This window comes from Monodelphis domestica, chromosome 1 (assembly GCF_027887165.1).
Source record: "Monodelphis domestica isolate mMonDom1 chromosome 1, mMonDom1.pri, whole genome shotgun sequence".
In the NCBI taxonomy this organism is placed as follows: domain Eukaryota; kingdom Metazoa; phylum Chordata; class Mammalia; order Didelphimorphia; family Didelphidae; genus Monodelphis; species Monodelphis domestica.
This window is the reverse complement of record NC_077227.1, coordinates 495,451,347-495,468,643: the sequence shown is the minus strand read 5'-3', so window position 1 is coordinate 495,468,643 and position 17,297 is coordinate 495,451,347.

Sequence of the window (17,297 nt, the reverse complement as noted above, 5' to 3'; positions counted from 1 at the left end):
GAGACTGTTTACATTTGAATTCAAGCCAAGGGGAAAGTGGCAGGAAGGCAGCGTTCTTATGATTAAGAAGGACATGTTTTCTCTTAATGTAAAGGGTTTATGATGTTCCCATGGTTTTCAGCTTTTTAAGGACATTCAGAATGGAAGTTCAATGACTGTATTTTTTTTTAAACAAACATTTCTGGGCAAGTTAAGGGGTTTTGCTAATCTCTGCCAATGACATGTTGGGATTTTACCGCTAATGTATTCTTAGTCCAACAGGAGGGCCCAGCCTGGAGTGATAGGGGATGTAATATTTTTTTCTTCAATAGAAATTCAGGGTTGATCCCCTCTGCACTTTCCACTGAAGCCTCCATTACCTGTGCGAGTGTGGGCTCCCCAAAGGACATAATCACATTGGGCTTAGAACACAATTGTGGGCTTATTGGCTTTGTGATTTGTGGTTGACTTGTTGGATGATGTGTGTTTACTGATGAAAGGAAATTACTTAAGAGAGCCAGGCATTTACATTAATTGTGCCTTTCAGGATAGAGACCTAAGAGAATGAAAAAGCCCCTAATTATGTGTCTGCCTCCCAATTAGAGTGAAATACTGAGTTTATAAAACAAAAATAGAACTTGACCAGATTTCTACCACTACTTGGTTTTTAGTTTCCATAATGTATAAAACATAACTTGCTTTCCAGTTTTTTATAATTGTGATACTTTTTAAGTTTTCCAGTATCTCTGAAATTTTGCAGGGGAGAGTTTCAAAGTGATTTTTAAAACCATCTAAACATCAAATAAAATAGCAGCCCTTCATAAAGCACTACCACTGTATGTATGCCCTCCATGGGAAAAATTATATAATCTCTTTATGCCTCAGTTTCCTCACCTGTAAAATGAAGAGGTTGGATTAGATGGCTGCTGAGATTCCCTTAATCTTAAAATCTGTGAACCTGTGATTTAGAAATCTTCTAAAAGTTGAAATTTATAATCCTATAAAATAGTCACATTCTCCATTTTACAGGTGAGCGAGCTGAAGCTTAGAGAAATGTCCTTGCTATGCAGACTATTTGAGGCAAAGGATTATTTTACTTTTGTCTTTGAATTGCACCTACTCAATGTCCTGAGTGGGATAGACAATGCTTATTGAATTGAATGGACTTGTCTAGGATTTCTTTTGTTGGCTATTTTTGTAAGGTGGATTGATCAGAGATCCCCAGAATAAACTGGTAGAGATGGAATAGGCCAAAGAGAATAATCACTTTTTTGGGCCAGCCTCCCAAATTGGACCTCATACAAGTGAACTCAGAGTGGCGTGGAGTGGGTTCCAGGCCATGTGTTTTCTTTGGACTAGATTTCAAACTTTCAGGAGTTGCTGCAAAAGTCCATCCTACTGACAAAAGTATTCCCTGAGGGAACTATTTGCTACATGTTAAATGGGCATTGTCTTAGAACCCTATGATTTTAGAAGACTCAGAATTAATTGTAAAATAGAGGATGATGACAAGAGCTATGGCAGGCAAAAGCAGGCTCCACTGCCAGGTCTACATTTATGATTTCATGATCTTGTGACACTATTTTGACCAATGATGATTCAATTGCAATGGGTCTCTCAAAAGCCTCGGTCAAGTACTCATAGAGTGGAACAAGATTTGGGCTAGCCCATGTATTGAGGATGTGACACATGATAGGCGATACACTGTCTCTTCCATCTCGCACTCCCCGGCTGGAGAAAAGCAGGAAGAACTCAGTGATTTAGGTATAATATCTAGGGTGGTTTAGGGGAAACATGGCTAAGAACTATACAGGATGGCAAGTGTGGAAAGGCTGCAACCTGTGCCAGAAGAAGAATTCATCTTATCAGAATCAGAAGTTCCTTAAAGTATAATTTCAAATTTGAATTGGTGGTGAATTAGTATCTCCAAATTATCTCCTTTTTGTTATAACTGATTGAATATTAAAATTGAGATCTCTCCTCCCTCAAGTTTTTGCCATCTGTTCAATATTTAGAACCCTTCCACAAACTGGCTCTAACCTATATTTTTGAATTATTTCATATTACTCCTTCTCACACACTCTACATTCTAACCAAATGGGCTCATGTGCCATTCCCCACACATGACCTCCCATCTCGGATGGGATCTCTATGCCTTTGTGCAGGCTATGCCTCTGGGCATGGAACATTCTCTTTCTTAACCCTTGCTCTAGGGATCCCTATCTCCCTTCAAGGCTGAGCTCAAAAGCTAGCCCCCCATAAGGCCTTTCATGATCCGGGTAGTTATTAGCTCCTTTCTCCTGCAAATTACTTTTTGTATTTACTTTTTACTTTTTATGTGTTTTGTATTTAATTTTCTACATGCTTTTATGATTATGTATATAATATGCTATCATATAAAAATAATTTGTTTTATTTTTGCCCAGTCGAATGTAAGCTACCTGAGGATAGGGACTCTTCATTTTTGAGATGTCTGACTCACAATAAGTATTTACTAAAGGCTTATATTGTTGTAACCTCTAGAGATTATATACATATACAAATAGGTCCTCTGGCTTTGATCCATTTTCTGAACCGATTTATGAACTGTTGAAACATGTGTTGTTACTCTGTCATGTCTGATTCTTCATGGCCCCATATTTTTCAGAGATAATATTGTGGTTTGCCATGTCCTGCTCTATCTCATTTTACAGATGAGGCAACTGAAGCAGATAGGGTTAAATGACTTGCCCAGGGTCACCCAGCTAGTAAGTGTCTGAGGCTGAATTTGAACTCAGGTCTTCCTCACTACAGATCTGTTGCTCTATCCACCGAGCCATCTACCTGCTGTTGAAATATGTGCTGGAGGATAAAAGGCAATTTATAAATTATGGTTTATATTGCTTTTTCTGGTGTCTATTTCCCAGATACACATTCCATCCCCAGACAAGTTTTCAAGTCCTCTCTCTTGTGAAGTCACTGAAAACCAATCTAAGACCAATAAGTAGCTAGGCTGATGGGTTGATGTTAGAGGTGTATTGTGGATACTGGGAAGGAACATGGTTAGATTGAACTATTGAGGCTGACCTTTTCTCCTGGTGAAGGTAGAAATTACTCCTAGCCCTTTGTGCATCAACAAACTGCTCTCTTTTCTCTCTCTCCTCCTTCTACTTTGTACGTACTTATTAAGGGCTACTATGTGCCAGGCATTGTGGTAGATGGTGGGGATACAAAGATGCAAAAACAAAACTTCAAGAAGTTTATATACTTTATTATAAAACTTGGTATATTGGCTTTTAGGAAATGTCTTTGACTACTTATTGGCCAGGTCACACCCCATATCAAGTTGGGAAATGATATTAACTGGTGGTGCCTGTTCTAACCTGTTTTTTCCCATTTTCCTGAGATGGTGCTATGTCCTGAGCTCCTGGACATCCTTTTGCTTGGCCAAGCATCTTGAGAATTTGCCTGGGATAGCTTAGGGAGGTTGTCACACCCTGGAAATGACTTTTTTACCCTGATGTAAAGGTTGGTCCAGATATGGCACTCAATCTAGGTTTTGACTTTTGCATTTATACGGCCTTGGGCAAATTATTCAAATTCCCTGAGCCTCAGTTACCTCACCTGTGAAATGGATATGATAATTATTCCACTCCCCTCCTTCCTCTAGCCCTCAAAAAGCTGCTTTGTATTTACTCTGTATATATGTCAAACATACATATTGTTTGCTCTTCCCTACCCCCAGTAAAATATAAGTTCTCTGAGGGCAAGGATTCTTGTTTTTGTCTTGGTATCAGTGGTTCCCAGCTCAGTGCCTCAGTGTAGGAGACATAAAAAAAAAATAAAACAAACTTGTTGACCTGAATGAAATAATCCTTTTTACTACCTACCTCACAGGTTGTTGGGAAGAAAGTGTCTTTTAAGCCTTAAAGAGCTCTATGAATTATTATTAGTCACACAAATACCTAACTAGAGGAAAGAGTGGAGCCTATTATATAATAGAGGGTGTGGTTTGCTTTGGGTTTTCAGTTACACAGAACTAATCCTGACTGCAATTACTTTTGTCCGACTCTAGGACCAGTTTCTGCTCCCTGAAGCTCCTTTGGATTTCTGCACATGTTTGTGCAGGACCTGAGCCTTTCTGGTGAAAGAATTAGCTTAGTGGACAGCTCCTTGTGTGCACAAAAGGCAGTACTGAAATGAACAACTTTGAAGCTGGCCAAGGGGGGCCACCCACTGGCAGACCTAACTCACTGAAGGAATTAACAAATGCAAGAATAAACGCAAATGCAAACATATTGAACATTTGATAAGTGCCAAGAATTGGGGATGCAAATAGAAAACTGAGACAGTTCTTGCCTCTAAGGAGCTTCCAGTCTAATAAAGGAATACATATATTACACACACACACACACACACACACACACACAAGAGCTAGAGTTGGAAATCAAGGAGGGAAAACAGAGGTTACCAAGCCTGTGGCATGTTTTGGGGATGTCTATGAAGTTCTATGGTGTCCTGGCTCCAGGCAAGATGAGGTAAAAGGCACTTAATCAGAGTCCAGTGCCTCAGTGGCAGGAGAGATATGAGAGATGAAAGAAAGGGAGATGGAGGAGGGGAGGGCAGCTAGGTGGTTCAGTGAATAGAGAGCTAGGCCTAGAGATGGGAGATCCTGGGTTCAAAAAATCTGGCTTCAGGCACATCTTCCATGTGTGACCCTGGGCAATTAACCTCAACTGCCTAGCCCTTATGGCTCTTCTGCCTTGGAAATGATGGATTCTAAGATAGAAGATAGAAAGAAAGAAAGAAAGAAAGAAAGAAAGAAAGAAAGAAAGAAAGAAAGAAAGAAAGAAAGAAAGAAAGAAAGAAAGAAAGGAAGGAAGGAAGGAAGGAAGGAAGGAAGGAAGGAAGGAAGGAAGGAAGGAAGGAAGGAAGGAAGGAAGGAAGAAAGAGAAAAAGAGAAAGAAAGAAAGAAAGAAAAAAGAAATTTAGAGGGATAAAGGAGAAACATAGGCAAGAAGAAAGTGTCCTGGATGGGAACTATCTTTCCTTATAACATCCATAGCATGGGGCAACTAGGTGGTACAGTGGATAGAGTGTCTGGCCTGAAGTCAGGAAGACTCATCTTCCTGAGTTCAAATCCAACCTCAGATACATACTAATTGTGTGACCCTGGGCAAATCACTTAACCTTTTTTACTTCAATTTCCTCCTCTATAAAAGGAGTTGGAGAAGGAAATGGCAAACCACTTCAGTATCTTTGCCAAGAAAACCCCAAATGGGATCATAAAGAGTTGGACACAATTGAAAAATCATTGAGTAATCTATCTACCTACCTACCTACCTACCTACCTACCTACCTACCTACCTATCTATCTATCTATCTATCTATCTATCTATCTATCTATCTATCTATCTATTTTCCTACATTTCTACCTATCTATTCCCTGGCCTCACTATCCCAGAGTCAGGCTCAGAGTTCTAGACAGTGTCCTTGTAGAGTCGGGGTTCTTTTTCTCTAATACTCTCACCTCCATTCTGATGTGATCCCTCTCCAGTTAGTCATCAATGGCTAGCTCCCAGTTTCAATTAAAAAAAAATTCATAGCACTAAGCAAAAAAAAATGAAGCATGATAACAGTGTAAAGGCTATTTGTTTCCATGCCTCATACTCCCTGCCCTCATGGAACTTAAAAATGTTTTTTTTAATTAGTTAGTTTGTTGGTTACATTAAAATTCCCAGGTATCTTACTCTACCCCTGCCCTCCCTGCACTATAGAAGGTGTCACTCAACAACAATAAAAAAAGTCTTTTGTGTTTCTGCTTATCAATTCTTTCTCTGGAGGTGGGCATTTACCAGTTATTAATTCTATGCCTACATATACTGTTGTCTTGGTTCTAGTCATTTTGCTCTTCCTTATTTCATGTAGGTTTTTCCAAGTTAATAAAATTAACTTGCTCATCATTTCCTATGGCATAATAGTATTCTGTCACAAGTATATATCCCAACTTGTTTAGACATTCCCCAATTGATAGTCATCCCCTCAATTTCCAGTTCTTTGCTACCACAAAAAGAGTTGCTATAAAATATTTTGGAACATACAGACAGGCTCTTTTCCTTTTTCTCTGATGTCCTTAGGCTCATAGAACTTTTAAAGAATAAGAAAAATCTTACTGATAACTATAATCCACAATATAACTTGTGATAAATATATTAAAGGTATGCTAAACAAAGGGTGATATGCAAGGAGAAGTCATTACAGAAGACTTCATACAGGATCATAGGATGGTGGAGAGGCAAAACTGGAACTGGTTATAGTGAATGGGGAAGAATTCATTAGGTAAGAACCATGGTGGAAGGACCTTGTAAGCATATCAAATAAGTTGGGTGAGGGTAATAAGGCAGAAAAGTAAAGAGAGTATTTGTGAGACAGTGTAACTGGAGCCACATGAAGAATTCATAAGTGAAGAATAGAGATAATTTGAGAAAAGACCAAAAAGGTAACAGTGGTGGAGTGGGGTCAAATTGTGGAAGGCTTCAAATGCCAGCAAAGGATTCTAAACCTTTGTCTTTTATGCAAGTCAAGTAATGTACTTCTTAGTACCTACCGTGTAAGATGAGAACTTGTCAATGCTCTGAACATTTAAGAGAAAGGTTTGTGTGTTGTTATTATATGTTTAGTTGTTATAATATTCTTATGACAAGAATCTTAGCTCTGATTCATATCTAAGAGAGGATTAAATGTTTTGTAATTGCTATAATATATTGATAACAGAGACTGATGCTATTTAAAAAAAAATCTTCACTGGCTGGCTCCTAACTACCTTTAGGATGAATTAAAAAATATTCTGGAATTTAAAGCCTTCCACAATCTGACCTCAGCCTCTTTTTCCAAGTTGGTTAACAAGCAAATTGAGAAGAAATTAAATTTGAGAAACTGACAAGAGCATGAAACAGTTCGAGCTGAACCCTTGAGAAGAAACTTCCTGGTGTGGAGCACTGAGAAGATAAGGCTAAGCTTTAGCCTCAGCTAGGTCCCCTCTCCTAAGCTAGAAAGAAAAAGATTTTTACAAGCTTTATAGTATTCAAAGGATTTGGGGTCTCTGCACCTTCCCATCAGTATTCTAGCTTCCTACCACTTTTGGACTAGTTGCTCCCACCTACCCATCAGTTACCAAGAAGTGTTATAAGATCAACTAATGACCACATCTTCATTGGAATCCAATGACAGATGGATGCTGATTCACTATCCTTAAGCAGAAATTCCTGAGCATCTCACAAATGGGAACTAAAAGACTTAGAGTAACCAGGAACCATGAGTTAATTACTCCTTTACTACTTACATGCACTCTCTAAGTTTGTGTCCACTTTCCTTGCAACTTTGTATGTACTTGAAGGAGAGTGTGTCACAGAATTTTGAAGAGATCTACTATGCCAGCTGTTCTTATAGTACTATGTTTGGAAATGCCTCAATAAGTAAGAAAGAAAACCCCTGTTTACAAACACATATTGTCAAGCAAAAAAAAATTCCTAAATTGATTACTTAAAATAATATATATACATGTATACTTACCAATTACATGTATTTAATTGCTGCACAAATTTTCTAAGTTATATGATTGAACTTGTTTCCCTTTCTCCCTTTCCTTCCTCCTCCTGGTGCTAGCAGGCAATTCAATCTGGGTTATACATGTGAAAAATGAAAACCAAAACCCCCAAACATAGACCCAAATAAACAATTGAAAAATTGTGTTCTTTCACGTGCATTCCTACTCCAACAATTCTTTCTCTGGAGGTGGATAGCATTCTTTGTCATAAGTCCCTCAGAATTGTTGTGGAACATTGTATTGCTGATAATGGCTACTATGTACAATGTTCTCCTGGTTCTGCTTATTTCACTTTGCATCAGTTCATGTAGGTCTTTCCAGCTCTTCCTGAAATTATACTGTTCATCATTCCTTAGAGCACAATAGTACTCCATCACCAACAGATACCACAACTTGTTCAGCCATTCCCCAATTGAAGGGCATCTCTTTAATTCCCAATTCTTTGCTACCACAAAAAGAGCAGCTATAAATATTTTTGTACAAGGAAGCCCTTTCCCCTTCTTAAAAATCTCTCTGGGATACAGACCTAATAGTGCAAATTAGCCATGGTTTTTAAAAAAAAGTCTCAATCTACATGTTAAATCTATCACCTCTGTGTCAGAAGGTAGATTGCAGGAGGTAGTTTCATCATGATTCTTGTAGAGTCATCATTGGCCATTGCATTGATCAGAGTTCCCAACTCTTTCAAAGTTGTTTGTCTTTATAATATTATTGTTATTATCTACTTGTAGTAGAATAAGCTATTCACCTCCAGACAGAGAGCTGATGGATTTAGAGTGTGTGTGTATGTGTAAATATATATGAAAGGGGACATTACCAACATAGGAATTTGCTTTGCTCCACTATACATGTTTGTAATAGGTTTTGATTTTCCTGCTTTCTTAATGGGATGATGGGATAGGAGGGAGAGAATTTGGACCTAAAAATATAATTAAATTAAATGTTTAAAAATTATTTTCCTGATTCGGTTCAGCTGACTTTGTGTAACTTCACATAAGTCTTCCCAAGCTACTCTGAGACAATCCCTTTGATCATTTCTTACAATTCAATGGCATTCTGACACATTCGTATACTGTTACTTGTTCTGCCATTCTTTAAAGAATGGATAGCCTTTTGGTTTCTAATTTTTTGCTACTACAAAAAGAACTCTATAGACATTTTTATACATATGAGCTCTTTTCCTCTTTCTTTGACTTCTTTGGGGTAGATCAAGTAGCAGTATAGATTTTTCAGAAGTATGGACAGTGCAATAATTTTTATCCAAATGATTTGACTAGTAGTCTTTAGGAAAAATGTATTGGTAGGGAATCAAGACAATGATGTTACAGAATTGTCCCTGTCCCCTAAGGGCACCCTTAGATATTGCCAATCTCTGGGGATCTAGCTCAAAAGTGAGTGTAGGGGTTAGACTAAGGATGCCTCAGAGCTTAAATTGACAATATAAATATGTTATTATTATTATTATACTTGTGATTTACAAAACTTTTGCCTGTGGGCAGCAGAGTGGAATGGAGTACTAAACTTGAAGCTGAGAACACCTGAGTTCAAATGAAGTCTCTGACATTTACTATCTGAGTGTGTGCTTGGGCAAGCCATTTCACCTCAGCTTGCCTCAGTTTCTTCATCTATAAATCGTCCAGAGTTGTTATGAGGATAAAATAGTATTTCTTTTTAAAAATTCTTATTTAATTTTATTTTTATTGGCATGCAAAACACATTTCCATATTGGTTATTGTAAAAACACACTCATACATAACCAAAACCCCAAAGTAAAATCATAAAAATACACTGTTGTGAAAGTTGACTCCAACAGTTCTTTCTTTGGAGGTAGAGAGCATTCCCAGACATAAGTCTTTCAGGATTGTCTCAGATCAGTGCATTGCAGAGAGTAGCCAAGTTTTCACAGATAATTATCATCCAGTGTTGCTGTTATTGTGTACAATGTTCTCCCAGTTCTGTTTATTTTGCTCTGCATCATTTCCTACAGATATTTCCAGCTTTTTCTGAAATCATCTTGCTTATCATTTCTTATAACAAAAAAGTATTCCACTACCAACATATACCACAATTTGATCAGCCATTCCCCAATTGATGGACATCCCTTCAATTTCCAATTCTTTGCCACTACAAAAAGAGCTACTTTAAATATTTTTGTATAAGTATATTCTTTTCCCTTTTTTATTATTTCTTTGGGATACAGACCCAGTACCAGACCAAAGGGTATGCACAGCTTTATAGCCCTTTGGGTATAGTTCTCAATTGCCTCCAGAATGGTTGAATAAGTTCACAATCACCAACAATGCATTGGTGTCCCAATTTTGCCACATCCCCTCCAACATTTGTCATTTTCCTTTACTACCAAAATGGCCAATATGATAGGAGTGAGGTGGTACCTCAGAATTGTTTTAATTTTAATTTCTCTAATCAAGAGTGGTAGAGACCCTGGGCAAGTCACTTGACCCCCATTGCCTAGGCCTTACCACTCTTCTGCCTTGGATCCAATACACAGTATTGACTCCAAGATGGAAGGTAAGGGTTTTATGTTTAAAAAAAAAAGTGATAGAGAACATTTTTTCATATTATTGATGGCTTTGATTTCATCATTTGAAAATTGCTTGTTTGTATGTTTTGACCACTTGTCAATTGGGGAATGGCTTCTTAAAATAATATTTCTAAAGTACTTTGCAAACATAAAAAAGCCATATAATTTACTATTATTTTTTTATGAAGTCCCTGACTACTCTGGGTTTTTGTTTTTGTTTTTACTAAAGGAACCAAGCTCTTCTATTGTTTTCTAATTTGTCTTTAGCAACTTTCTTTAATAGCAATTAGGTAGAGGTATTATGATGAGTGAGGAGAAAAATTAAAGGGACATTTCCCATGACAATATTATGAGGTTGCTCTATTACTTGATGGTGAGGTTGGAGAAGAGGTGGCAAGAAAAGGGGAATGTGGATTATTAAGTGATTCAAACTGGGCAGGTGACCACTGGGAATAGACAGTTGGGGATGAGGTTTAAGAATATCTGTAGATTGAATTACATGCTTTTTAAACAGATTTTTCCTTCCTCTAATCCACATAACTCTCCCAATGAAAGGTGGTACAAGGAGCCTTGTTTTCTAATCTTGTTTTCTAGAGGTAATTTGAAAGAAGACTGGAAAGGTGGGGTGCATGACCTTGGACAAGTGACTTCTCCTCTGGGTATCAGTTTCCTCATCTATAAAATGAAAGTTTTGGACTGCAGGATCTATAAGGTCCATTCTAGCTCAGACTCTGGGCAAGGCAGAAAAATGTTTCTTTGACCAGATAAGTGAAGTCAGAAGGCAATGATGGTGTAATGTCCTTTTTGGTGGGAGTCTTTCTCCTTTGGGAGAAATTTTCTTCCCCTCCTTGCTTCAACCTAAATTTAGCTGTAAGGCTACTTTGGCTTGTTACTTTTTGTCATTCTTTTTCTTATACCATCACCTTCTCTACCACACTAAGTTTCTTGGTGATTCAGCAACAAAAGATGCTGTTCTCTCAGTGTGACTGAGAATGGTATTTGGTGTATCACTGGGTTGATGTTTATAAAATTCAGATTGGGATCTGGGAATTGTTTGTGGAAAAACCTTGTGGGTGAGTCCTACCCCAAACTTTGACATTCTCTGATTCTTTGATTCTGAGTGGGAAAAGACCTCTAGGCACTGAAGCGAATTCTTTTTCATTTTATCTAGCAAGGTAACTAAGGGGCAAAGAGAAGTGACTTTAACAAGTATCAATTTAATTTAATTCAATTTAGTAAATATCCACATATTCATTCAACAAATACTGTATGTACTACATATATTCTGAGAGAGACATAAAATATAGAGAAAACAAGGCCCCTGCTGTTATACAAAGAGAATATTCTTTAACAAAGAAATACCATGGAAAGTTAACTATAATATATAGTTATATGATAAGTAAATTTGAGTGGAGTCTGAGGAGGAGAAGAAATTGAGGCATGTGTGAATGTATATCAGGGAAAGTTTCCTGGAGGAGGGGACTAATGGCAATCTGATATGCAGAGGGATAGAGAAGACAGTTGAAGTATATGGGAACCTAAGCAACCAGCATGGAGGTAGGAAAGTGTAGGGTACATCTGGGGGACTGGGAATATACATGTAAGATTCATAGAGTGAAGAAATATAAAATAAGGTTTCACCTCTATTCAAATCTTCATCCAAAGGATAACAAGCTCCGTAGCTAGACTGAATGAGTGAGTGAATGAAAGAAAAAAAACCATTAAATACTTTTGCTGTTCAGTTGTTTAAGTCATGTTAAACTCTTCCTGACTCCATTTGGGATTTTCTTAGCAAAGATGCTAGTTTGCCTTTTCCTTCTCCAGCTCCTTTTATAGATGAGGAAACTGAGGCAGAGTTGAACAATTTTCCTAGGATCACACAGCTAGTCAGTGTCTGAGGCAGTCTTTGAACTCTACCCACTGCACCACTACCTTTGCTTACTCTTTGCAAAGATCTGGAAGAAGCAGACAAATATACAAACAGTCCCCACTCTCAGAGATATCATATAATAATAGAGGGAGACAAAACATATGGAAATTCTAATACATAAGATGGAAAGGTCCCATGGTAATTTTGGAGAAGTGGCAAACTAGATGGTGATATATATTCTTTAATTTTATGTCCATGGATAAAATCAATATATTTTTGATCCTGAACCATTTGACAGAGCCCAGCACTGTTAAGTTGCATCTCCACAAAGGTTTGTCCTGGAAGATGGCTATCGGTACTGGAATAGAAGGAAGGATGCTGGTATGTGAATGGTGGTACTGCTCTTCCCAGAGCTCTTGGGCTCAGGGTCTTGCCTTGTGACCACCGGGATCTGACAGAAGATAATAGCCAAGGTGGTGGCAGTAGTTTGACTTTCCTAGAACCCATTTCCTCTTTTCTCTCCCTCAGGGTGCCTTATTGATTAAGTTGAGCTGGCTTGCCTACCCTGTGGGCATACCTTAGAGGTCCTCTATGCTAAGGGCTTTGATTTGCCAAAGAGGAAATTGAGTACCCAGAAGGTTAACTGATTTGCCCAAGGTCACCTAAATATTAAGAATCAGGAAGGATGCTCTGTATCTGCTGTCAGAGGAAAAGAGGAAATGTCAGTGGGCAAGAAGAAGGAAATATCAGTATCCCCTATTTCTGCTTTTATAGGGATTTCTAAGAGCTTTTCAAGAATTATAGTATTTCAAGAAGTATAGTATATATAAAATATAATATGGAACAGTTAGGTAGCCCAGTGGATCGAGTGCCAGGCCTGGTGTCAGGAGGATATGGATTTAAATCTAGAGTTAGACACTTTCTAGCTGTGTGACCATGGGCAAGTCACTTAACCCCATTTGCCTAGTTTTTGTCCTTCTGTCTTAGAGTTGATTCTAAGACAGAAAGTAAGAATTTAGAAAAGAAAAAAGTTATCATATTTGAAAAAACTTTAAAGAATTCAAATTCACTCTTCATACTCATTGACAATGTGTATCCCAGGATGGAGTAGCCCAGAGCCTACTCATACCAGTTCTCCCCTAGCTTAGCTGAGTAAGGAGAGACTCATCACCAGGAGGTTGGCCAAAGGATGATTAATTATTTTTTGGACATTGGCAACCTAGGAAATAGTCTTTGCTCAGCACTGAAGGGTGGACCCTCACTGATGAAATCATAGACCATTTGAAGGGTTGATCTGTGTCAGTCCTATCTGTGTAACTAACTAGCTCAGTCTTTAAAATGTCATCATTCCCTTGGTAATCTTCTTTTGACACATCATGTGCCAGGAATTATGTTAAGGCTTAGGGGACACAAAGAGGTCTAAGGATGGAGATGGTCCTGATGCGCCTCAAGCTTAATATTCTCCAAATATAGAAGTACTTTTGGATCTTATTAAAATGGAAAAGAATACTGTAAAGTAGGTGGCTAGGAGAGATATATGCTGGACAGACCACACCAGAACTACCCTGGAAACTCCACAATAGCAGAATTCCATCTAAATGTGGTACATTTTAGGTCCAAAGATCCCTTAGATACAAGGGATTCAGTCACTGAAGTGCCCCCAGTACTTCAATCATTCAACCAATCAGTCATTCAACACATATCTATGATGAACCTTTTATTCATTTTGTATATATTTACAGGCAGACATGCAGTTTCCACCGTATAGTTTCCACCGTATTCTTTAAGGGTCAAAACTGTTTAATTTTTGCTTTGCATTTCCAGTGCCTAGCACAATGCCTTACACATAATGGAAACTTAAGAAATTTTGATTGATTGATGGTTTAGAGAACAGTATGCTAGACTCTAGGGATATGCAATGTTTTGATATGCCACAATCCCTTCCCTCATCTAATCTCCAGATTAGTTAAATAAAAGAAAAAGAATAACATGTAGTAGTAGAATATGCCCTTGATTTGGAGTTAGACAACCTGGGATCCAAATCTAGCCCCATTCTATGACTTTGGGCAAGTTTTTGCCTTTTCTGAGCCTTAATCTCCTTCTCTGTAAAATGAGAATGTTGAACTGAATGACCTCTATTTTAGTTCTAAATCCTTTAAGACATCAAAGATTATAATAAATAATATATATCTATATGCTGGATGACTCAGTAGATAGAGCGGGGCCTGGAGTCAAGAAGAACAGAGATCAAATTTAGCCTCAGACATTTATTAGCTGGGTGATCCTGGGCAAGTCACTTAACCCTGTTTGCCTCAGTTTTCTCATCTGTAAAAGGAACTGGGGTCAGCTAGGTAGCACCGTAGATTGAACACCAGGCCTGGAGGTGGGAGAACCTGGGTTCAAATGTGGTCTCAGATATTTCCTACCTATATGACCCTGGGAAAGTCACTTTAACCCAAATGCCTAATCCTTGCCACTCTTCTGGCTTAGAATTGATACTAAGATAGAAGGTAATGATTAAAAAAAGAAAGAAAAAGGAGCTGGGGAAGGAAATGGCAAACCACTCCAGTATCTTTGCTGAGAAAACCCCAAATGGTTGGACACGACTGAAAAATAACAACGACAACAATAAAAGTATAAGGAAGTTTCCTTTCCAAGGTGGTAGGTACTGTGCCCTGGCCTTTGGGGTCTGACCTATTGGGAGGATCTAACTTGCTTTTGCAGATGGGCTATTCTGTAGGAGAAAGTTAAACTGCTTAAAGAATCAAATAGAAACTCTTTTTCTGGGCCCTCAGATTAGAAATGTAATGGGCTCGTTTAGTCTATTTGAAACTTGAATTGGTTTAGATGGTACAACTCCATTTTTAATTGGCTTATACTACTTAAAAATCACTGTGAGCGGGCTCTCAGCTACTCCATCCTGGGAGGCATACTGCCAACGAGTGTGCAGACTGAAATGAATATGGTAACTTTTGAAAAGCTCTTAGAAAATTCCCTATAAAGGCAGGGACAGAGGATACTGTTACTAATAAGACATTTCCTTCTTGCCCACTGACATTTCCTCTTAAGCACTGCTTTGCCTCTCTAAATCCCAGAGTTTAAACCTTTCGACTGTAAAAGACCTGTTCTGAGCTTTCATAAGCACTAAAGACACTTTCACATTAAGATTGAAACCAGAACCCAGACAGAGTGACTTTCTCTGTCAATCAAAAAAAAAAAATCTGGGGCAGCTGGTCTTGTTTCCAAGGCCACTTCTTCCAGGACTAAAACCTAGAGTGAGGAAGGGAAAATCTCACCCAAACCCACTTACTAAAGGGGTACAGGGGCCAAACCCCTTGGGCTAGAGTGTGGGTCATAGTCATGCCTCAATTTCCCTGTCTTGCTTTATTCCTTCAGTTTTACCCTTTCCCCTGTTTTCTGCAAGACCTGGAATTCAAACCCTCCAAATCCAGTGTTCATCATGAATTCTGGAAAGAGACTTGATTGCTTTTGAATTGTGTCATGGAGCTAACAACTAAACCAGTTGGCTTTGACTTCATGTATAATAGGAATTGTGGGAAAGGAGAATTGAGTACAGGTTGAAATAGACATGGAAGGCTTCATGGAGGAGGATAAAATTGAAATCAGATCTCAAGCTTTACCTACTGTCAAGATCAGGAGTCCAGGCTGATACTTTTGTTCAGTGAGCCTGATCCATTCCTATAGATCATCAATAGAACCAAAATTTTCCCAGCATCACAAATCTCCCCATGGGAGATTAGGCAACATAGGAAGGAGGCAACAGACTTTTGCAAGAGCTCAGAGACATCCCTAGTTATTGAAATGGGTGGGCAGAGGGAGGAGTAAAAGCATTCCAGGACAGGAGAAAAGCATAAGCAAAGAAACAGGCAGGAAAAGGTCCCTATAAGTATTTGCTCCCTCTGTGAGCATCTACAAATTTCTTCACTGCTTTGACCCAAAATAAGGATATTGGAGGCTCCATTCCATAAGAATATGTTCATTTCCCCACCTAGACTATAAACTCTAATGTCAATATAATTCTTCCGTATCCTACACGGACCTCAGCAGAGTGCTGGGTAGATAGGACCATCAAATATGTGGTTGATGGAGATTGTCTCATAATGTTGGTTTAAAAAAACAAAACCCACAAGTTTTATTTGATGCCTTTAATTTATTTATATATCATGTTTATTTCTGGGCATATTTTCCCCTCTCTGGAGAAATGAACAAACTCTTATATTTAAAAAAAAAAACAGTTAAGTAACAATAGATATGATGATTGCCACTGACAAGGTACAGTTGTCCCTCGCTCTATTGCAGTTCACTTATTGAAGCTTCACTGTATCATGGTTTTAAAATATATATATATATATATCTAATTCTGTATCATGGAATTGCACTTATTGCAGCACACTATTGGCTGATGGAACGAAAGGCAACCAACTATAGCTGTGTTCTATATCCTGGGCACTGATTGACTCAGTGACTGTAGATTAATAAGAGCATGGAAAAGGTTTATAGGAGAGTGGGAAGGGTTTATAAAACCTTAAATATATATAAATAGTAAAATAAATATAATATTGCCACTTCTCAGATTTTCATCTATTGCAGGGGTCTCTGGAATGTAACTCTGGCAATAGGTGAGGGATCACTGTATGTAATTTTCTCTTCTCATAGCCCTCCACCTCACTGAACTTGTTTTTAGGAAAAAGCTCTAGGGGATTCTGATCATCAGATTCCCATCTAATTCCTGGAAATGATGCCTATAAGCCCAATCTAATACTGAAGATGTCCCACTTCAGATTTTATGACTAACTGGGACTTAGTGACTTACTCCCCCTCTTGGGGCAGGAAGAGAAAGAAGCAGAAATCAGGGAATTTGGAGATAGAAATCGAAAGCATATATCCATAGTCCATGAACTCTGAGGGGCTAGTAGTTTAAATAGTGACAAATGTGGGAATTATTATGGGTTCTTCTTCTGCCACAGGGTTAAGATTTCCTTGGACCTGGTTCCTAACACCATGTAGGATCCACATTGAGGAGAAAAGGAATAAAATAGAATTCAGTTCTTTAGAAAATTAATCCTTTGGGTATATATCTAAACTATATTCAGAATAATATTTGCATATGTATTCAATGTGGAAATGGATTTGTAACTTGAGAGTCAAATGGAGTTCTGAGACCTCTTTCCTCTTGGTAGTTGTACTGGGTTCAGTCTTAGGGAACTTCTTTGTATTAAACATAAATGTGTGTGGCCCAATTCAGAAATCTCTGTCTCTAGGATCACCTGAATTTGTTTTAAGATATTTATTTCACTGGC